General features: G+C 45.7%; 1 protein-coding gene across 3 annotated transcripts in view; it reads right to left on the bottom strand.

Annotated features, from left to right (window-relative positions):
• Positions 1–23,177, bottom strand: part of ptprea (protein tyrosine phosphatase receptor type Ea) — a 61,373-nt gene that overhangs the window by 29,788 nt on the left and 8,408 nt on the right. For 2 of the 3 annotated variants that reach the window (XM_042082924.1, XM_042082926.1), the window contains exon 2: positions 2,940–3,225. The gene's annotated coding sequence lies outside the window, so the exon portion shown is untranslated. Of the gene's footprint in view, positions 1–2,939; positions 3,226–4,245; positions 4,384–23,177 lie in introns of all 3 variants that reach the window. The other variant, XM_042082925.1, reaches the window with a different exon arrangement.

Below are 23,177 nucleotides of genomic sequence, written 5' to 3'. Positions count from 1 at the left end.
AACAATCAGACACCTACTTCCTGATATCCCCCCCGCTCCGCCACCCATGCATCTGATATCCAATCAATAACACCCGCCAAGCAAGAGCTCCCCAACTCAGCCCACATGAAAGACGCATAAAGCCGTAGTTTCATTAAGAGCTTCACAAGCAGCCTGTGGGCAAGTGATACAGTAGATGTTGACCCACTGTGATCACACCATTGGTTAATGCATCAGCCATACAAGCCAGACTTGGCCCGGGGAGTAAAGGCAGGTTTTTTTTTTTTTTTTCCCCGGCACCAACAAAGGTCAGTTTGGCTGCCAAGAAAAGCTGTTAACACCGGGAGGGGTAGGAAAGCTCAGCTCCAGTGACTGCTTCTATTAAGAAAACATTGAGGACACTCAGATGGAACACTTAGTTTGGGGGAAAGGGCAACGAGAGGACGACTCCATGTGAAGTTGCACGCTCATCTCGGGACTTCAGTGTGTCTCTCATTCATTGTGTGCTGTCTGAGGTGTGTGTGTGTGTTCGTGAGAGAGAGAGTGAGTGTGTGTGTGTGTGTGTGTGTGTGTGTGTGTGTGTGTGTGTGTTCGAGAAAGAGATAAAGAGAGAGTGAGTGTGTGTGTGTGTGTCTTCATGAGAGAGAGAGAGAGTGTGTGTGTGTGTGTGTTTGTGTGTGTGTGTGTGTGTGTGGGTGGGTGTTTGCGAGAGAGAGAGTGTGTGTGTGTGTGTGTGTATTTTCTGCAGCGTAAGCACATGCTGTCCCTCCATCTGCTGTTTGATGCAGACAGTTTCCTCTCCTCCACTGCCAGTCTTCCTGTCCCACTCTGAAGGGGAAATGTGTCCAGCGCTGTCACACACTCCTGAAACAACTTCTCGATAAGACACACACACACTCTTACGCAACAGATACTGTAGAGGCACACAATGCCAAACTTCTACAAACACTGCATACGGAACCTCACACAAGTCATGAGAACACACCAGTACTACTGTTTGTGTATTCAAGTGATACGGTGCAAGTGTGTGAGCGCACACACACACACACATGCAGACACACATACACACACACACACACATGCGCACACACGCACACACACACCACACACAGCCCCACCCACCCACACACACACACACACAATCTGCACATATGCCGAAGACCTTGGTGTGAGAACTTTGTAATGTATTTCACTTGTTACTAGTTACTTGTGCGATACACAAACACTTTGTACTAAGTGATAAGTGACAAGGAAACAATATAACTCAACAACTAAAGTGGTTGAGCAGGATAAGAGGACACACAGTGGCTTCCCATCACAGAGAAAGAGAAGGAAAGATACAAGCTCATGACCATGCAGGCCTCTCTGCAGGGCTCCCACAAGTCCTTGACATCCTTTAAAGTTGTGTGAATTTCAGGGGGAAAAAAAAGAAAATCCTACAAAGTTTTTTTTGCAAATAGACATGAATAGACAGTGAAATGTCACTGGAACTGGAGAGACCACATAGTCTAACATCATTCTAAAACAGTACAATTGAGAAATGTTGAGAAGTGTTCACACATTCAAATTGACAATTGTTGATAGTGAGCCTCTGTAATGCCTGATTGTTCTCATTATGAAAAATTAAGCATACAGACCTGTGTCTAAAACTATGCCATGTTGGGTCCTTGGATTCAAGGATGTTAGACTTGGACTTGAATGTGATGTTTAAGGTGTTGTTAAATGCAGGTAGTCACTTCCACCAGTGTCCAGTCTTAATGTCCCACTCCCTGCTCCAGTCACCTCCATACTGTGCAGTCCTAGCCACAGCTGCTATGGCTGTTAAGCTGTCTAAATGTCATAATATGTCACACTGGCACTAATCTGCTTACTGTGAGACTGGAGCAGTGTTGCTGGGGTGTGGATACACAGCTGCAAATGAGTTCAAACTGAAGCAACGGGAACCAGTCACCCTTGTGCTGCATCTGCTTCACACCTAGCCGTGGACCACTGACAAGTCTGCTTCAGAGCTTCTGCTTTCACGCTAAGTAGAAACAGCTACTGTGAAAATCTTCTGACTGTGACTTCCTTGGATCATAATAAATCAATTTGATTAAAGACTGCAATTTTACTGCAATGTGTCTTGTAGGGACGCTAGCCTACCCATTTAGGCCAGAGGTGGTCAGATCTTACAGGCGTGGCTGATCTTTCACATCAGTGTGCTAGTTCCACTTTAATCGCTTGGTCCAGCCCAAACTCCTCCGAGCAATGCTCTGTGGTCCAGAGGGAAGTGTGATGGATGAGGAACTGGTTAACCTCACAACTGAGGCATATGACACAACAAACCCTCTTCAACCCCTCTAGTTTCCCTTGCCTTACTTTCAAAACAGGGTGGTCTTCCCTAAAAGCAACATTGTGCTATAACCAAAGTTCAATGATAGAGTCCTCCATTCTCTCGTTGTTACAAAGCCCATAGCAGAATAATAGTTTTGGTTATCCCTCGGAGACAAGAAATACTAGTTTCTGATTGACTGACAAGTGGGCTACTAATTCTGTATATTGGGACAACTATGAAGCAGAATAGAAATCCCCATTGCACATCAATTGCATCATCAGGAAACGACAGTTGAACTAGGAAGCAGGCTTTGCAACAATGGAATCAAGTGTAACCAAGCTAGCCACCGTTATCACTGTGAGTTCCCAAAGTAACTATAGTACAACAAACTGAACAAGTGGGCTTCTTTTTAAACTGAACCCTTTTGAGAACATTTTAAATACATGTCTATTGCCTACAAACATGAGTGGTAGCCGGGGATAAGCAGAATAATAATGGAGGTCTTTGCCTCCACCTCGTCCATTAATTCTGTATATCGGGACACCTCGGCGGCCGCTATCCCTTACGATATTAAGAATAAACTATTTAACAGAAGGGACATATTCCAAAGCCCTGTTCAAATGTTGACAGGTCGTAGGCACAGTACCTTGGTGAGAGGTGCTTTCAGAGCAAGCTGGTTCTCAGGTCCATTCTAGCTGCTGGGGATGCTGCTGGGGCCGACTGTCACATCGCTCCCGGGGGTGAGGGGCCACGCTCTCCCTCCCTTCCTCCGTGTGCGCTGCTCCTCTGAGGGAAAGAAAACAGTCTGTCCTTCCCCCTCGTTTTTTCTCCCTCTGTCCTTCTTCTTTGTGCTCCTCTACCTGTCCTCCTTCCACTGCTTCAAGGTCAGAGATGTGTCTGTCACACCACGCCTCGGAGAAATGATTCTCCACCTTTAGAGGAAATGAGACAGAGCGAGAGAGAGAGAGAGAGAGAGAGAGAGAGGGAGGGAGAGGGAGAAAGATTGTACATTAGACATTCATTTACGAGGACATTCTCCATTACTGTGAGACTAGAGGTAGATAACAGGCCCAAAGGGGCTCAGGGTCTGAGCTGTCAGTTCCAGTCGTGGCCCCAGCGTTGAGTAGGGATCAGGGGGCAAGACTACACCACAGGAGCTCTCACAGCTATAGGCCAGAGGCCAGGCAACCTCCATAGGAACTGATGTCCCCACAGAGATATCACAGTGGCTGCTCGAGCAACGGTGGCTGCTGTATTCAGTTTGGGTTTATAATCCCAAGTGGTCATTGACACAGTGATTTGTAGAGAATTTCTAAAATCATGTTCAAAACAGTTTCAATGTTTTCACAAAAACTGAAATGCAACCTTGAACTGTGCCAGAGGGATTAGCCTGTCTTTTAAGAGATGCGTTTTGTTTTTTAACTAATGCGCCTTAATGTGTAAACGCTAAAGCTGACATCAGATATGTGTAAAAGTGATACATGATAGAACATATAAATCCCTTTGCCTGTTAATTAATCTGCTTCATCCCAAAATGACTAAGTAGAATAATTTTAATCCTAGATTAGAATTATAAGTAAAGAGTCTTTTTAATTCATTATCAGTGCATTTGGTTTATATAATTTATTTGATGGCATTAGCAGAAGAAGTGAAATGTACAGAGCTACAGGGTTCATTCTGATTTCACTTAAGCACCGCCCCTGCCTCCTACATCTATTATGGCCATTTCATCAACAAATTACCCACTGCTCGAAACTAGATTGCTCTTCTATGGTATGTAACACCATGTGTTCAGTAGCAACAGCAAAGGGGAACCATGAACATCTAATGAAATGACGCTGCTAGAGCCAACGTGTCTAAAAGACAGAGGAAAGAGGAGGAATGGGCATGGCTGTGTTCAGAACGCAGCGGAGAGAGAGAGAGAAATGGGGGCAGGGGCTCCATTCATCTACCTGGGAACACTGAGCAGCGCGAGAACCTCAGAGCTTGTGCATTCCCAGCTGTTGCTATGGTGACGGTGTAGTCTCTCTTTCGCAGGCGGCCATGGCGGCGCTGAGATCAGACTAGACGAGGGGCTCCTTGGGCTCCCCCTGCACACACACACACACACACACACACACACACACACACACACACACACACACACACACACATTATGGCTGAGCGAGTGAGTCAGCCAGTCAGCGCCTCCGTCAGCCGGGCCGTCACACAGCCAGACCCTCCACAGCTGCAGGAAGGCCCGGGCTGGACGAGCCAGCGAGTCATGCCTGCACATTTAAGTGGCAGCTGCGTAATTGTGCAAATAAAAAGAGATTTAAAAGCTCGTCTGGCCGCCAGTGATTGTGACGGGGAAGGAAGGGGCTCAGGGAGACATTGGAAGGTGTCCTGGCTAAAAGCCATTTCTACAGTATTTCTGTCGATCTGATGAACAGATTGTTCACCACTTGCCACTAATGATGCTCATGATATCATGGTAGCCCTACTTCATATAAAATAGCCTGGGATGAGGAAAACCAGGCCATATCAAAGCAGCCCACTTTGCATTTGACAAAATGGTTTTCCCTGCCCTTGAAATAAGTACTCGATAAAAGATTACAACACCACTATATCAGCAACAGTTTCATTTAATTTGTTTGGCATGTATGGGAGGACATCATCACATCAAATAAGGAAGTGATTCAGCTATCATAGTGTAACCTATCTCAACACAAAACAGCACACTAGAACTGCTAAACCAGCTGACAATCGCAACCCCAACTGACAAAACCAGAATAAGAGACTGAGACAGTAGTGCAAAACTACAGAAATGCTACATTCATTTGGACATGAGAACGAACAAACGGAAATATTTCAGCAGCTGAGACAGACTTCCTGTGGCCGAGGGCTGCTGGTGGTGGCCATGTCATGTGTGGAGCCGGTGCCAGAGCTCACCTTTGGAGTGGGAGATGAAAGGTGGCGAGTGTTGAATGTGAACTCTGGAGCATGAAAATCTGGTTATGTCCCTTTCTGTGGGCTGAACAAGCCCAGATCCAATTATACGGGTCACCTAGCCCTCCTCCGCTCTGTGGAGCGCCCCACTGGGAGACAAGAGTGGCACTGAGCAGATAAATATGGAATGTGGAACACAAGCTGGGTTTGCTAAGAGAGAGAGAGACAGAGAGAGAGAGGCTGACACCGATGGTAAAAACCAAGGAGAGATGGTGGGGGCTGATCTCAATTCATGTCTCTGATTGGCAAATTAGAGAGGTCTGATGATGGACTAAGGGCTCCTGTGGAACCAACTTGATGATAGCTGGATGACCGAGGCAGCTGCATATCCTCAGCAGCACGTCCTCTGAGCAGTTTTGCTTACGTGAGAACAGACAGGAGAAGAGAGGCTGACCTCACATGAAGGTGTGAAAACAGCCATCATCCACCCAGCCCATCCAGTGTGGAGGTCCTGCTTCTAGTCTAGCCTCCAGCCTTATTGACTCATTCAAGGATGTTTACAAAGCAAAGGGTGCTAAAGTAGAACTACTTTTTTCATGTTTGATGTTTGAAGTCCTTAGGCAAAAACAGGAGTTCTGAAGGTCTCCTAACCCAAACCACCAAGTTGGTATCTTTTGAAACAAATGTAGGCCTATGTGGAAGCAACAATGTTAACTAATGCAACATGTATTAGATAGCATGCTGAAAGTTTTGATAAAAGTAAGCACTAGCAAACACTGAAAGACCTGGATACATGAGCAGTGTGCTTGGCAGCTCCACAAAGTATGTAGGTCACCTCTTCCCAAACAAGATTCAGAGATATGCCGAAATGTCTCAGTTACCTCCCTCTCTCTTCCTTTCTTTCTCTCTTTCTCTCTCTCGCTCTCTCTTCCTTCCTCTCTCTCTTCCTTTCTCTCACTCTCTCCTATCCTCTCTGCCACTAATTTGCAACGTCTCCTACAGCTCTTCCCATTGGCGGTGGTGATGTAGGGAATATAGTGGTCTGGAGTCCTTTCACAGGAAGCGGCACATTTCTGGTGTCAGTGGGGCGTTCGTGTCATTACCACTGTTCCCCATCAGGGCCAATGAGCGCTCGCACACACATTAAAAATACAAGCCCTCTCCAGAGACTTCCCGAAATACCACAGCTAATCAGATGTCACTTCCTTGCCAGAGAGATGTTAGTGGAGGCCTATATACTTAGAGGCTGGAGCGGCGAGAGGAGGCAGAGACCGTCACGATGCTGAGAGAGCCGTCTGTAATCGGCACGATGGCGCGGCACAATTACAGGGGACAGCGTATCTGCCTGACTGGGCCATCAGCGATAAGCCCTAAAGCAGGTGGGAGGACCGGATCCACAAAGTATACATTTACACTGAAAAGTATTTCATAGTGCACACACGCACATGCGCACATGCGCACACACACACACACACACACACACACACACACACACACACACACACACTCACACACACACACACACACACACACACACACACACACTCACACACACACACACACACACACACACACACACATACACACACACAGCAGTTCCAACGTGGGCCGGCCTTTGTTTTCATGGAAAAATGTGGTGTGAAAACAATCATTATCCACCCAGCCCATTCAGACTGGACATTTTCAGTCAGATAAAGCCCACAAATATTATCCCATTCTTCTGGGTCACTGGCTCAACATCGTGCCTTGTCTTATTGTTGTTGCTATTGGTGGAGTAAGGCATCTGTTTCCTGTCAGAGTAACATTATTAAGAAAATGGAAAGGCATCTCTCAGGGGTTAAAACGTTTTGCCATGTGAGCCAAGTATGATTATACATAACAGTCTGACACAGGCATAAAAATGTGAGCACAAAATAGGCAAAGCTATTTTCACGCCAGAGAGACATGCAATCATGGAAATTCAACACATTTCCAACAGACGACTTCATAGCAACAATATGCAGCCCGACTGCGAGCGAGACAAATGAAAGTGTTTAGAGTGATATATTTCTCCTGGTGAGAAGACAGGCCTGCACATTTCAAACCCCAAAATAGACTTCAGAGTTCGCATCTAACAGGGTTTATTACAATCACCATGCCCTTCACTCTTTCAGTTGCTTCATATGCGTACAGGAGGGGGATATCAGAGTTAACTCATTTGCTTTGCATTTACAGAACAGTGATAAGGCAAACGGCGTTCCAAATATGACTGCTGTCCACCCACCCCTTCAGTATTTTTTTGTGCACCCAGATGAACTCCTCTTGAATCCCATGTGGCTCGGACAAACTCCATCACATCAGATGAATGGGGAGATTTGTGAATTCTCGGTCAGCATTTTAAAACAGTTCGACAACGACGCAGCGGGCCACTTTTTAGCGATTATCCTCCGCAGTGCTTTCCCCCAATCCCACCCCCCCCCCCCCTCCCCCCCGAGACAGAGGCCCGTCCATCCGTCCGGCCGACTTCCTCTCATTTCCTTTCATGTGAGATGCGCGGGGAGCCGAGGGACCATTCACCCTGCACACTAATGCTGGCCACGGAGGCCTGCTGGAAGAATGGCTGGCACTGTGAGCCTGCACCTGGGCCACAGAGGCGCTGGAGCCGGGCCACACGCTGACTCACTGGGGCTGAATGCAGGAGGCGCTCGGCTGCCCAGATGAGCCAGAGCGACGGTGACTAAGATTTACCGCGCTCCGCAGGGGTGAAGAGACGCAGTCTTATGCCCATATTTCAGAAAAACTGTCCTCGGCGCTATCTACTGTGTGTGTGTGTGTGTGTGTGTGTGTGTGTGTGTGTGTGTGTGTGTGTGTGTGTGTGTGTGTGTGTGTGAGTGTGTGTGTGGGGGGGGGGGGGGGGTGACGAGTTTGCTGGTGAGCCCTGACGAAACAAGATAGCAGATGGGAAAGACGCAGGCACCCACATAAACCTGCAGTCCCCTCACCTGCACACACACACCCAACTACCCACCCACCCACATACACACACACACACACACACACACACACACACACACACACACAAATATCCATCAACACAAAACCATAAACACAGACCTGGCTGTCTGGGAGATATTTCAGTGGCTTGCTCAAGGGCCTGGTCAATAAGATTAGGGAATCAGAGGTCCATCTCTCAGTGCTGGCACAAATCCGTTTAGAGATAACCTGTGAGTGTGAGTGAGGGGCCAGGCAGGTGACACAGATTGCCAGGGAGAGGGATGGCAAACAAACAGAGCCACTCCAGGAAGTGACAGGTACTCTCCGAAAATCACAAACAGCAGCCATGTCATTGCCACATGGCCAAAGGGGACAGATCTACAACCCTGGTCAAACACTGTGTTTGTGAAATAAACACCAGGCTGGTTATTCAAATAGGGTCTTCGACAAATACTAAATTCACCTGGCAACATTTCTAGAGAAAGTCTATGAAGGGAATTGCTTAGTAATTTGGGCTAGCGTGTACTATAGAGGAGTTTCCATATAGTAAAGTACATTGTTCTTTGTTCTTTAGTTCTCTAGGAATTGAACCTATGACTTTCATACTGCTGATCCCACACTTACGGATATGCTGAGTGCAGGAGCTATACTGCACCACTGCTGTCAGAAGTCCTGCCCAAGGTGGACCTCTGCGGTCCTAAAGAAAGCATACTGCAGCAAGCTATGCCCACATCTGCCCAAGTGTGTCCCTCCAGCACTGAGTCAATAAGGGAGGGCCTTTTGGGTAAACAGCTTTCGCTACCTCTGTGCTCTCAGGCTAAACCAAGACACATTAGCGAGAGCACAGTTAGACACATAGCCTACGGAGTGAAACAAATAAGCAGGATGCTTAGAGAGGAGGTGGCAAGGCAGGGTGTAATTATGCTGTTTACAAGGAGCCCCCACAGTACCAAGAGACTTCAGGAGCTACATGCACACACACTGTGTTCACTTGCTTATCAGGATAAGGTAAGACTACAGTAAGGCCTCAAGCATGATCGTGTTTATAATAGCGAGGCACAAGAAAAAAATGGTCAAGGCGTAGGGGAATGTGGTTTGGTTCGTATATGAGAGCTTCCAGGAACTCCTCGCCCCCTCCAAAAACATAAGCCCTCACCCCTGCCACGTTGGCACACACGGGTCAAGCATCAGTGAGTGGCCCCGGGCCAGAACAAGCAGGATGTTTGCCTGATAATATCTACCCATCCGCCAACCTGGCATCGCCCATTCTAATCCCATGTCTAATGCCGGCGAGCTGGCGAGCGGGCTTCTGGAGTTCGTCGGGATTTCAGCTCGCTTTTTGCAAGCAAGTGGCTCAGCAGCCGCCAGGGCTGGATGAGATTCTTAAAGGAGAGCGAGAGTTCCTCAGAGGAGTGTCACGTTGACGAATCAATAAACGCACAGCTGGAGAGAAAATGAGAGACAGCGGTAACAGGGAGACACACGGAGCGAGATAAAGAGACAGAGAGGGCTAAAGAGAACGACAGAGGAAGAGTACAGTGTTTATTTTAGGACATCCTCAGACTCAGGTGTCAGACTCAGACAAAACTGCCTCAGCATCAGAAAAACCTCTGTCATCTTCAGACAAAACTGCCTCAGCGTCAGAAAAACCAGACTCAGGTGTCAGACTCAGAAAAACATCTGTCATCTTCAGACAAAACTGCCTCAGCTTCAGAAAAACCTCTGTCATCTTCAGATAAAACTGCCTCAGGGTAAGAAAAACCTCTGTCATCCTCAGATAAAACTGCTTCAAACCAAACAGCCTCAAAACATTTCTAAGGAGTCAGGTCTCAGAAAAAATGTTATCAGAGAAAGTGGAGTCAGGTCTCAGAAAAAACGCTGTCAGAAAAAGTGGAGTCAGGTCTCAGAAAATCAGGTCTCAGAAAAAAACGCTGTCAGAAAAAGTAGAGTCAGGTCTCAGAAAAAACACTGGAGACCTGACTCCACTTTTTCTGACAGTGTTTTTTCTGAGACCTGACTCCTTAGAGATGTTTTTCTGAGGCCGTTTGGTTTGAAGCAGTTTTATCTGAGGATGACAGAGGTTTTTCTTACGCTGAGGCAGTTTTGTCTGAAGATGACAGATGTTTTTCTGAGTCTGACACCTGAGTCTGAGGATGCCCTAAAATGAACACCGTAGAAGAGAGGAAGTAAGAGAAAGAGAAAGAGAGAGACAGAAACAGAGAGAGATGCAGAAGTACACAAAGGGGGACACACTGAGTGGCTCGCTATGTGAATGCCTATCAGACATCGCTGTGCAATTGCCATCACACTGCGCAATACAGATCTATTGATTGAACTCTGAATGAGTGGCGGCCAGAATTCCAATGCAACAGCCCACTCACAGATAGGGGGAAGAATGAGGAAGAGTGAAAGAGAGAAATAGAGGGAGGGAGAGAGAGAGAGATGAAATAACAAGTAGAGAGAAATTACAGCGCAACTGTAAGATCCAGTGTTTCATCAACACAGCAGGCCAGCCTCTATTAGCCAAATGAAGGCCTCCCCAGGCAAACCAGCATTTCTTCGTTAACCAGTCCTCTCCCTCTCCCTCTCTCCTCTCCTCTCCTCCCCGGGGCATGCTGGATTTCTCCATCCCTCCTTCCTCGCCTCAGCTCCATGCCGCGCCCGCAGACGGGTGGGGGTGGGGCCGCCAGGCGTGGGGTGAGGTATTATCATCTCTGCCGAGAATACTAGCAAACGCTTAAACCCCGCGAACCCCTTCGTAAATATTCATGAGAGCCAGCGCAGAGAGACCTGCTGTTGTTTACACACTAACACGGCTCCAAACACAGAGAGGCATAATATGCCGAGTGGGAGCAAAAGATGGAGAGGAAGAAATGGAATGAGAGAGAGGCTGAAAGAAAAAAGAAAGTGAGAGAGAAAGAAAGAGAGGGAGAAAGAGACTGGGGGAGAGAGAGAGAGTATGTGCGTGTGTGTGTGTGTGTGTGCGTGTGTGTGTGTGTGTGTGTGTGTGTGTGTGTGTGTGTGTGTGTGTGTGTGTGTGTGTGTGTGCGTGTGTGCATGTGTGTGCATGTGTGTGAGTGTGAGTTTAAGAGAGAGGTAGCTGAGCTGTCTTTGTTCTGTTGGTGTGTTTGACTGGAGCCCCGGGCGAGACGTCTTGTCTGTCCAGAACATCCCCTCTCTCCCTCTCTCTCTCCCTCTCCCTCTCCCCCTCTCTCTCTCCCTCTCCCTCTCCCTCTCCCTCTCTCCCTCTCCCTCTCCCTCTCCCTCTCTCTCTCTCTCTCTCCTCTCCCTCTCCCTCTCCCCCTCTCCCCCTCTCTCCCTCTCTCTCTCCCTCTCCCTCTCCCTCTCTGTGTGTCTAAGCGCTGGAGCAGACAGATGAGAGCGGATCTGCGTGGGAGACAGGCTCTCTTCTCCCGGCCAGTCTATTCTCACACACTCCTCAGCCAGGCACCAAAAACATCACAACAGATGAGAAACAGACTACAAATGCATTGGACTTGCATCTGACCGTGTTGGCCGAGTAGTCTCTGTAAACTATAGCAGATGTGGTGTCAAAAATAAGGCCGTGTGGAAAAAACACATGGTGTGGGATTCTTCTCTTTATTACTAATAGACAGCTTGTTTTGCACTGCCTTTAGAGAAGGACAGCTGCACTGTTGAACTATTCAAACTACGACACCATTTAGACATCTACTGTACATTCAGTAGTTTAATTCAGGTGCTTAATCAAGTTAAGCTACAATTGGAACATTTAAAACAAATATGAACCATCACTATTGTCTAGATAATTACAGATGGTTTTACAATGAGTAGATTATATAATTTTAGTTCATTATTCAGTCTCTTTATGTTGTACAATATGCTCTTACTGTAATTGTTCTCTTTACAAGCTGCAACTCATTTCCACAGCACAAAGGTGCAATACTTAGGATCTCCTTATCTGTAGTAACCTACCCTAGTGTCCCTACAATCCAATGTGGGCTATGGAATCATAAAGCTGTGCAACTGATAAGAACTAAATGAAAAAGCACAGGGTGACCCCACTAGTCATAAACAACAGGTTTCCATTACAGCATCACACAACACAACCACATACTGTAAGACACACTACACTAGGTTTGCCATTAGATGGCTACACCCCAACATCTAAACCAACACAGGACCACTACCACTGCTACCAACAATCATCAGTGACCAATGAGAAGTCTATGAGGACACGTGTGTGCTCTCCCTGTCACAGGAGGCTTCTCTGGGCTCACCTCTCTATAAGGGTCAGCTGCAGGTACACAAAGCAGCCAATCAGCTGGAAGCTGCTCAGGAGCCACTCGTTCGTTTGACTCAGTCTTTAGAGCTGACTCAGAAGACACTGTGTCCACAGGCAGGAAAAGAAACAAGTGAGATCACATCCTGTGTGTGTTTGCGTGTGTGTGTGTGTGTGTGTGTGTGTGTGTGTGTGTGTGTGTGTGTGTGTGTGTGTGTGTGTGTGTGTGTGTGTGAAATAGAGAGAGAGAGAGAGAGAGAGAGAGAGAGAGAGCGAGTGAGAGAGTGAGAGAGCAGACAGTGGAGATGTAAAATTAGCTGGACTGTGAGAAAGAGGTACGAGAGCAGTATGAGAGCAGAGAAAAAAAAACAAAGTGAGCAGCAGAGCTTAGTCATTAATAACCCATCTCAAGCCACATCACAGCCCGTTGTAACACACCAGCCAGGGCCCAGACGAAGTGATGAAACACGCCATGCAGCCAGTGTTTCCCAGAGACGGACAGGCAGGCGTAACTAACACCGGCGCTAGCATGAGAACGGCAACATGTGGAGGAGGTCCATAAACAAGAGGCAGATGGGCCGTCTTGGCTGCCGTGTTGCTACAAGGCTATGCAGATTTACAGTGGGGCGTGTAGCTCACCCATCTGCCCGCAGTCTAATCCCGCATACACTCAGCAGTGGCTCACTTGTCCGCAGACTTCAAAAACAAACAAACACACAAAAACAATATGCACACACAGATGCAAACACAAACACATGACAATCACACACACACACACACACACACACACACACACACACACACACACACACACACACACACACACACACACACACATAGATGCAAATCAAATAAACACATGACAATCATATTAACTACTTTATTTATGTCCACAATTCATAATAAATGTACATAAGGACATAAATGTTACAGATACAGAACATTGCTAAGGCATGATCCACCAATGACAATCTCAAACGGCAGATTTATGGATACACACAACACCTTCTTCTCCATATATGGCGACTTCCAATAATGGAGGATATTGAGCAGTATTTGGCAATTTGCTTTGCCCTTGCTTTTGTAAAGCCAACTATCCTGAGACCCCTAATGACAAGCCTATGAACGTGGCCCAGGCTGCCGAAGATAAGTACCATATTGACATTTGTGGCCAAGGCCAGTTATTTGCTGTACAAGAGGGTGGTATTTTACTAGCTTTGTTAAGTAAGCATCCTCTAGACATGAATCAAAACAGCATCCTACTTCCAGGATGAACACATCCCTATCGTGCTCATCAATGATTATAATATCAGGCCTGGTGGCATTTAAATCAGAGAACGCAGACATTGTAGAACACCTGGAAAACATTTGTTGTCTAACAACACAATTTACATGTATTGACACATTTGGAGAAAATAAGGATGATAAGTGTCCAGATATAATGTCCACAATCCTATCATGCCTGGATACATAAAGACTTTTGTAAAAATGACAGAAGACAGCTGTGGGACTTGAGACATGGTTAACAATGGTGAAATGTGTTGTTTTCCTCTAACTGGAGGTGGGAGAAAGAAATCAATTGAGCCCGAGACCTTGGCCATGTTGAAACAATGGAGAGAGGGTGAATCCCTGGGCCTCTCGGATCATCACACAAACTCCAGTGCATTCTGGCCTGGATTGAAAAGCATGATGCCTGTGAACTTTGTCTGGTCTAGAAGTTATCCTGTTTCAAACGTATCATGTCTGCTGATCTGAGGACAGTGAATACGTGGATATAATCTCTAGATCAGAGAGCTGGCACAAGGATCAAACTTGCCCACACACACACAGGCATACATAATCACTCACAAACACACACACACACACACACACACACACACACACACACACACACAGACTCCTTTCTCTCTCTATCTTTCTCTCTCTCACACACGCACACACGCACACACACAGTATAAACGCTGAAACCAAATGACGGCAAGCTTACTTCCGACCTAGCAACTGCAGGAGTCATGACAACACTTTCAGAGTGCTGTTTCCATCTCACTAGCGACCACACACGGCAGCAGTGAAAACCCAGTAGCTCTGAAAAGAGGAAGAGTGAGGAGGAAGCTGACTTGGCTCTGGTGTTTACAAGAAAACAAAACAGAAATATCAGCACCACAAGGTCAGTGGTAGCTGATGAGCGCAGCACATCACTTCACATCACTTTCACTTCACATAATAGATATGTGATAATTTAGGTTTCGCTAACAAAACATTGTTCATTTTAGCTAATGCATGTTCCAAAATGCTCTTGGATGCTCAATTTATACTCAAATGACTTCTTACTGTGGTTTACATTGGTTTTCCCGTGCTAAACAAAAGGAAAACATATTTTTGCAGGTGGTACAGATTCCTTGTATAAGTCTGAATCTCTGACACACCTGTGCACAATTCTTCAATCAGCAATCATTCATTATCCATAAGAGATGCCATGTCTGTTCTGTGTTGCTATTTGCAAGTATGGATCTAATGCACATTTAGACAAAGTACTGTATTGCCTATTTGGTGATGGAAAATTACAAATTGTAGTTCAATGAAATTTGTCTTGTCTAGGTGCTTACTGTAGGTCTTACATGTCAATGATTTGCTTTTGCTGCATGTTTTAAGTGTTTTGAGAGAGTAACAGCCTTTTTCAAATAAAAAGTGTAATTTTGGCCAAAGTGCTTTTGTTCAGACACAGGTGTTAGCTCTAACTGTTTTGAGGACATGATGTCAGTATGACACAGGCATCAAAACGATCGAGAAAAACTGTAAGACAAAATTTTGCTTTTGCTGCATGTTTTAAGTGTACAGTAAGTAAGAGAGTAACAGCCTTTTGCAAGCAAAATGTGTAATTCTGGCCAGAGTGCTTTTGTTCAGACATGGATGTTAACTGTTTTGAAAACGTAATGTCATAATTGACACAAGCATCAAAGCGATCAAGAAAAACTGTAATAGACAATGGCATATTTGGATTATGTGTAGTGGATTGCATAATTTGATAAAAGTAGATACACTTGTTATAAATCCCTCTTCCTTGATGTGATGTCCTCTGTCTGGAAAAAGAAGAGATCTCAAAAGAAAAATGATTGGGTTTGGAATCGGGGTGTTTTCTTCTATCCATTTAATGATAAATTCAGTAAATTGCAATAAATAGCACTGTGAATCAATCTGCTGCAAGCCACGCTGGCATCTGTAAAAGTGAGGGATAGCACTAACTCACCCAATAAATGTGACGGCGACAAACACATTTCCTCATCAGCACAGTGTAGAGTGTTGATTCGCCTAATTTCCCTCTTCCTCCCCCATTTCAAATGTAATTAATCTCCATATCTCCTCCAAGATGTCTTTCTTTCATCTTTGTTTAAAAGACTGCAAATGAAAGTGAATGGCTGCTCATTGGAGCCATATTGTAAAAACACCATTTATGTCACCAGTGTTAAAAAAATGGATTACTGGACATACAATGAACATGCTCATTATGGCAGTCCATATTGGTGCTGCCACCACATCCAGACTCCTCTCTGATGAGACATCTGCAATAATTACACCTAGAGGGTATTTGTTGTGGCTGTTGTTTATTATGTGCTTGACTAGCTCGCTTGATTTGATTGCATTGCACATTTTCATTAGGGATGAGGCATAGTGGCACAGTTGCCTATCTTTTCCGCCTCTTTTCCTCGCCTGGTGAGGATATTACTCCAGTCTCGCTTTTCCAAGCCTGATGTCTCATCTGTTCCAGAGGATTATCAATGGAAAGCAATTTCCATACGCGATTCCCAGGTCCCGCTTTTCAGAATGTGTCATGGCGAGGCATAAACAAGATGGCACGTGTTCTTCTGCACTGGGAGGTGGAGATAAGGAGAACAGGGGGGATCACTCCACACCAGGCACAGGAGCTGTGCAATGGAGCTCACGCACTCATGTCTTTAACAAAGGTCTACGCGGAGGAGACACATTTAACATTCACAGCATCCGCTCTGGCGCACAAACACAATGCCGCGCCCACTCCGGCTGTCAGATACGGCCACAGGCACGACGTGATGATCACGGACATCATCTGAGAGCGTGGCTGAGTCGGACGCTGTCCCCATGGAAAGCAGGGAATTGGCCATGACAAGCGCTAGAGACATCATGTTGTTAAGGAACAAATCATCTTTGCAAGCATGTGCATTGTGTTTAGGCTCTGCCTAATTCGTGGGATGTGATGACTCAGGTAGTAACGGTGAAAATTGCATACAGTGACACACACACACACACACACACACATACACTCACATAGACACACAAACACACAGACAGCTGGTGCTTACAAACATGGTCTGTGCCACAGCAGACTAATACATCTGCCACAGATGCGCCACAAACATATTTCTTAAGTCAGTGGGCCTACTCTTGTAAACAGAGAAGCAGGGGGCCGAAGAAAAACGAAGTGCGCCCTGTTTCCCTCGGGCGGGTCAGAAATGTCGGGATTAGTCTGTCACTAATTCAGAATCTGGATTATGGAAATCCTGAAGCGGCTCCATGGCCATGGATTACTGCTGCAGCAGCCACAGGAAAGCACGGGAACAATGGCGATTTTTGTTTCTGGAAACTGACAGTGCCAGTGCTAACAATGGAGCCCTCAGTTCTAATAGGGTCAGGCCTGATTTGGTAAGAGACTGTCAGGCCTTTGAGAGGCCACAGATCCCATCCAATCCCACAGAATCAGACAGGATTTGGAAGATTACGACATCACCAACACCAATTAGCCTATTAGTGCTACTAGGTTCCTCATAAAGGGAGGCCATGGACAGAGCGTGGGTTAATTAGATTTATACAGATTTAACAAAATGTTAAGCATACAATATGAGAGTAGTGAAGTAGTCCTCTTTGTGCTGAAAGGAAGCCAGGAAATATAAACGCTTCTCTATTAAGTGCTGTACGAGACGGAGCCGACCAAAGACTTTCTCAGTGTAAATATGCAGGTAAGTCATTATGGAAGCACAATAGATCTGGTAGATAATGTGCTTGCATAGCACACATCTGATCTCACACCCACATACACTAAAGCCTGTTCAGGCACCATTTAGTCAGGGCCTGTAATCTCATTGGCAGCCACAGTCCCCTGACTTGTAATCACAGTCCCTCAAAAGGACTCATACCTGAACATTATGAAAGGCCCAGCTCCATTGTGCTTCATTGTGCAAGAGGGTTTAGACAACGTGGCCATGAACTGCATCAAGAGACAGCCCTTTTTCCGTGACCAAACACCGAGTTTTTTCGGCTTCGTATAAGACGCCTCATTAAAATGCCGTGAACACAGCTTAAAATTGACACTGCATAATTGCATTGTTATTATTCATTGTTCAGAGGACTGTCATCTTTCAAACGCAGCACCTTTTTTTCTCTCTCTCCTATCCAGTCTCCCTCAGAGCTACCATTTCAGAGGCGGAGGAGAGCTCAGGGCTGAGTCTGGCACAGAACGGGGCCAGGGGTGGGCCAGCATCAGCTGCTATCGGGTAAGGAAACAGCTCATTACATGGAACATGCCATTATCATTTCTTTGTTTCATGCTCAGAAGGAGGACATGCAATTAATTCTCCATTAATTTTCATAATTACCTTCTCAGCAAAAAAAGGCAAAGCATTTTTTAGAACACTGCATACATCTACAGGATAAGAATTCTGATTTCAGCAATATCTGTGAAATAAACTCATTTAAACATCCAGCTATGTTTTATGAGTTGAGTTTTTTCTATAAATCGAAGAATGTGAATTAAAACAGAAGAGTGAAACAGAGAGATCATGAGAGGAGAGGAGGAGAGGAAAGGAGGAGAGGAGAGAAGGAGACAGAGTGAGGGGCAGAGAGGAGAGTGCTGTCCACATGACCTGTATTCACCAAGCAAAAACAAATGACATCAGGAAATGTGTCAATCAAGCAAGATGACTAAGATGGACATTCTCTCTCTCTCTCTCTCTCTCTCTCTCTCACACACACACACACACACACACACACACAAACACGCCCACATGCAGATACACATACGCACATTTTATCCGGATACATCAGCTATATATTGAGTTGAGGTGGTCAAGGAGGAGACAGATGAACTAGGGCACCATGACTGTGGTGTCTAGATAGGCCAGAAATCTGTATGGATAATAACATAGTCCATTCATTTTTAATGACTAAAGCCATGAGCAGGAGGGGTGGCTCTCTCTCCCTCCCAACTGGATTTATTGCCCTTATTTATTTCTTTTCCACCCACATGAGAGAGAATGAATAAGGCACATCAAAAACAAACTAGGGGGAAATGAAGATGTGGATCTCTGTCTTAATGAGGCTGTTTCATGATACCACCCACTGTCTGCTCAAGACAGGATCTCTTCACCCCTGTAACCTCGGAAACCCAGTTCAAAGAAACCAAAACAAACATCAGTGGTTTTCATGCTTTAATACACCTAATTTAATTTAGGCCCGATTAAGGGCAAATCCATTTGATGCCAAATTAAACTTAGATGTAATTAATCTGGTTGCCAGTGCAAGGGCCGGGCTCCTTAAACACAATTAGCCCCAAAGCCTGTGTGAAACAGACACAGCATAAGCCCTTACCATGCGCAAACCAGAGCCACCGGCAACTTCCATCCAAAACCATTTTGAGCTGATAGCAAAGCCAATGTGCAGTTCAGCGCCTTATCGAGTGCAGTGTACCCTTTGGGTGGCCACTGGTGTTATCTACTGACCTCTACTTTGTCCTTTTATTTGCCTGGATGGAGTGATAGCAAGGAGCCAATCAGCAGTGCCATTTTTTTTTATATATAAGGCACAGCCTCATTTTTCAGTTTGGCCCAGAATGGATGGTGGACGTAAACAGACACAGTGAGGAATGGAGAGGGGCTGGGCAATCAGGAGGGCGGGGGGCAGGGGGAATTTGGCGGCAGGATGAGAGGGGCATCTTTTCCCCTGGGCATCTCGATCTAGAGAACCGCTGCGAGATGACAGAAAATCATTCCGAATCCTGCGAGCTTCAAAAGGTCAGAAGTTGTGTCGCTCGCGCTGATCTACTGAGATAGCGTCCTGCTGCCTGAGCCGCTGGCTTGAGTCAAAAAATAAATCCTATTGGGTTTCTCTGTGCCACATACACTTGTGTGCAGGAAAGAGATATCCGTGGACAGAGGCTGGACACAATAAACAACACAGTATACAAAGCAAAATAAACAGCCATCGACATCTTATTCATCTTTGACCCAAAGGACTAAGTTTAGTCTTAAATCCATGGATAATATGATCTACATCCACTCTCTATCTCTTGTGCTATTGACAGAGTAAAGGATACTCTCACATTGCAAATGTGCCCAGTGTAGCGTATTGATCTGACACTGGTATCGACCCTTCAAATCGTGCTTAGTGCTTTGAATATAACAAAACAAAGAGCTACTCCTTTAAAAGGTAGCATGATCTCATGCAGAACTCAATGTGAGAAACACATGATCTAGCCTACAGGAGGTCATCAGGGAGCTAATGGAGAATCATGCAAAACAGGAGCAGAAGTTGGCTGTGAATGATTTAATTCACATCAAGGTCATTGTGCTTCGAGGTACACATGCTCCGCACGCGACACCAGCAGTGGCGGGGGGGCGGGAATCCACTTTGCACCCATGTTTGCTGATAGGCTAAAAAACAAGCAAGGCACAATTCAGCACTATTTCATGACAGATCAATTGGGACAGCACATGGCTGTCCATGCAGACATGAAATGGATGCCTCCCTAATGACTTGCAATGCCCCCCCTACACACACACACACACACACACACATATTTGCTATCTAAAGAGATGGGCCAAGACTGCTATAAATTACAGCATATGATTAATGTGCAGAGTACATAAATGCATTACAAATTACAGTACTTAAAGCTTTCTACTGCACGAGCACGACTAGAAATCAACTAAAGGCATCATTTATGTTCAACTACAGGTCGTTTTTATTATCAGAAAATGGGTTCTTGGTTAAAGTGAGCTGATCCAATTCCACTCAAACAAATCCCTCTGCATGAATGCCTTCGTTTGCTCCTTCTAACATGAAGATCTCTGAGTCACAGGACTGTACATCGCTTGAGGCCTCAACGGATCATGGAAGGGACACTGTGTTCTCCAACACTGCACACAGGCAAGTTGGCTAAAGGAAATCTCTGCAATCTATTTAGCTTTGGATCAACAATGGATCAATCTCCTTACATTAAGAGGATGAAAGATCACATCCCAACAGCAATTTGCCAAAATGCTGAGATGGTAGTGTGTTTTCCAAGCCCTTGCATTGACAACTGCACTAAGAAAAGAGATCGGAATGAATCGCCTGCACATAAGACAATACAAATGGTGGCTCCAGGAACACTGATTCCTCCGTTTAACTCATTTAACTTAGCCAAGACAGCAAAGCTTGGCTGGTTCTCCTCTTTCTCAGGGTTGACTTATGGCTCCTCTGACGTCTTTCTGTAGTGCTCTCAGACAAAGATTCAGAGGAAGACTAAACAGACAGAACTTCTAAGTCTGCAGGGAAAATGGCTAGACCTCAGCCTTGTCTGATTCAGCCTGGAATAGGCTCTTCCTGGCTGGTGGAAACCTGGCTTAGACCAAAGCCATTAACTCATCAAGTCAATTCCGGATCTGAGTGGAACAAAAGGTAGTCCAACAATTTCCAAGACAAAGGTTCCTAACAACTCAATAACTGTTTTGCAGTGATTGGTGGTGTATGTGAGACAGGTTTAATTTCAGCATCAAACACATGCTTGTACCAAAAAGCAGTACCAGTTCCAGTTTCTGCCCTGGAATGCCACACAAAAACACACACACTTACACACACACTCACTCTCTCTCACACACATGTTGCACACATTCACAAAGTCAAAGGGTTCATGGGCTAATTGAGCCTTGTAGAAATGAAAGTCATCTTAAAAATTCCTCTTCATCATGTGGGAATGTGTTTTGGCAGGGAATCCCGTGGCTCCCCACATGTCATCTCCACTGGGGGTGTTGTGCCCAGACAAAAAAAAGAAAGCGAAAGGGAAAACAGTCTTCTATGGAAATGAAGAACACCCTCCTCCTCCTCCAGCCTCCTCTTCCTCACCTCCCCCACACCCCTAGTGTGCACAATTGAGCACTTCCGTGTCTAAGCAAGCTTTTTGTGTGGCCAGCATTCACTCCACCACCCCCGAGTCTGAAATGAATCGACAAGTACTTCAGGCAGGAAGAACGACACAGAGGAACAACTCAGCTCCAACCCTCACCCCTCCCCGTGCTTTTGAGGATCACCAGGAACAACAGGAGGGAAATGCCAGGCTAACGTTTGCCACATTTTCACAAACGGCAGCTGTGAGAAGCAGTGGGGGAGCGGTGCTCCTGCATGTTCCTCTCGTTCGGCTCGTCCAGGACACGGGGGCCTGAGCATGGCGGTTAACCCCACAAACAACGGGGCAGAACAGAGAAGCTTTCCTGCTAGTCGGCTCTAATGAGTGTTTTCTTCCGTGTGGCTGGAGGCATCCACCGGCTAACTAAGCGGCTAACTAACCCCCTGCTGTGGCCCAGCTGTTGAATGGAATAGCCCAGGAATGGAGATGTGGCTGAAATGGCAACAGGGCCCTTTTCTTGCCGCCAGTGACACAGAGACTGACTGGGGGATAAGTGTTTGGCTGGGCATTCTGATTGTTGGGTCATTGTTTTTATTGTGTGTGTGTGTGTGTGTGTGTGTGTGTGTGTGTGTGTGTGTGTGTGTGTGAGAGAGAGAGAGAGCTTGAGTGTTTAAGTATCCAGAATACCAAGACAGACTCAAGTTCAGTATCTCATCCATCTCACACGTCCTTCCTCATTATTCCGATCTCTTCCTCTTTGCCAATCCTAAATAGATCAGCGTATATGAACAATATGAGGATAAGGTGCAGATAAAGCTTTTGTGCATTGAGACAGGATGGCTGTTAGAGGGATGTGGCAAACCACAGGAAGTCAGATTTTATGATTCCAGCTCACTTCCTGTCTATCCTATGTCATCCAGGCAGAATGCTACACTGATACTCAGCAGAGCTTCAAAAGAGGTGGCATGGACTGACATACCATTCAACATTGACATTAACATATTTTCTGCCATGATAGTGTTGATTTTAACCATGCACAGAATTCAGTGGTCTGTTTTATTGTTGACTTTGCCCCAAGCTGCACACTTGATTAAAGAGTTATATATCAGTTATAAATAAATTACACTCAGATGCAAACATATTCTCTCTCTCTCTTTCTCTCTCTCTTTCTTTCTTTTTTTTTCTCTCTCATACACATACTGTATACACACACAGAGACTATATTAACTTGTGTTTTTGTAAGATGTTTAAAGATTGCTCACACTTTCACTCTGCACTGACATACTGACTTCACACAAACCGAACACTCCAGATCAAACACCACTGTAGGCGAGGAATCCATGCAGCACATCCACAAAGGCTAAAAAGAACTTACAGACGCAAACACACACACACACACACACACACACACACACACACACACACACACACACACACTGTGCACTGTACATACACACTAACTCACTCTGACATGTACAGTACATGTAATTATCATTCCTGAGCTCAACTCGGAGTATGTTTACAAATGTTTGGTTTCAGATGTGGAGATTGTAGTGCTCGTCCTGCACAGAGCGCCTCTGTTATCAGCG

This window comes from Alosa sapidissima, chromosome 24 (genome assembly GCF_018492685.1).
Source record: "Alosa sapidissima isolate fAloSap1 chromosome 24, fAloSap1.pri, whole genome shotgun sequence".
NCBI lineage: Eukaryota > Metazoa > Chordata > Actinopteri > Clupeiformes > Clupeidae > Alosa > Alosa sapidissima.
Note: the sequence above shows the minus strand (reverse complement) of the source record. Positions and strands in the feature narration are given on the sequence as shown.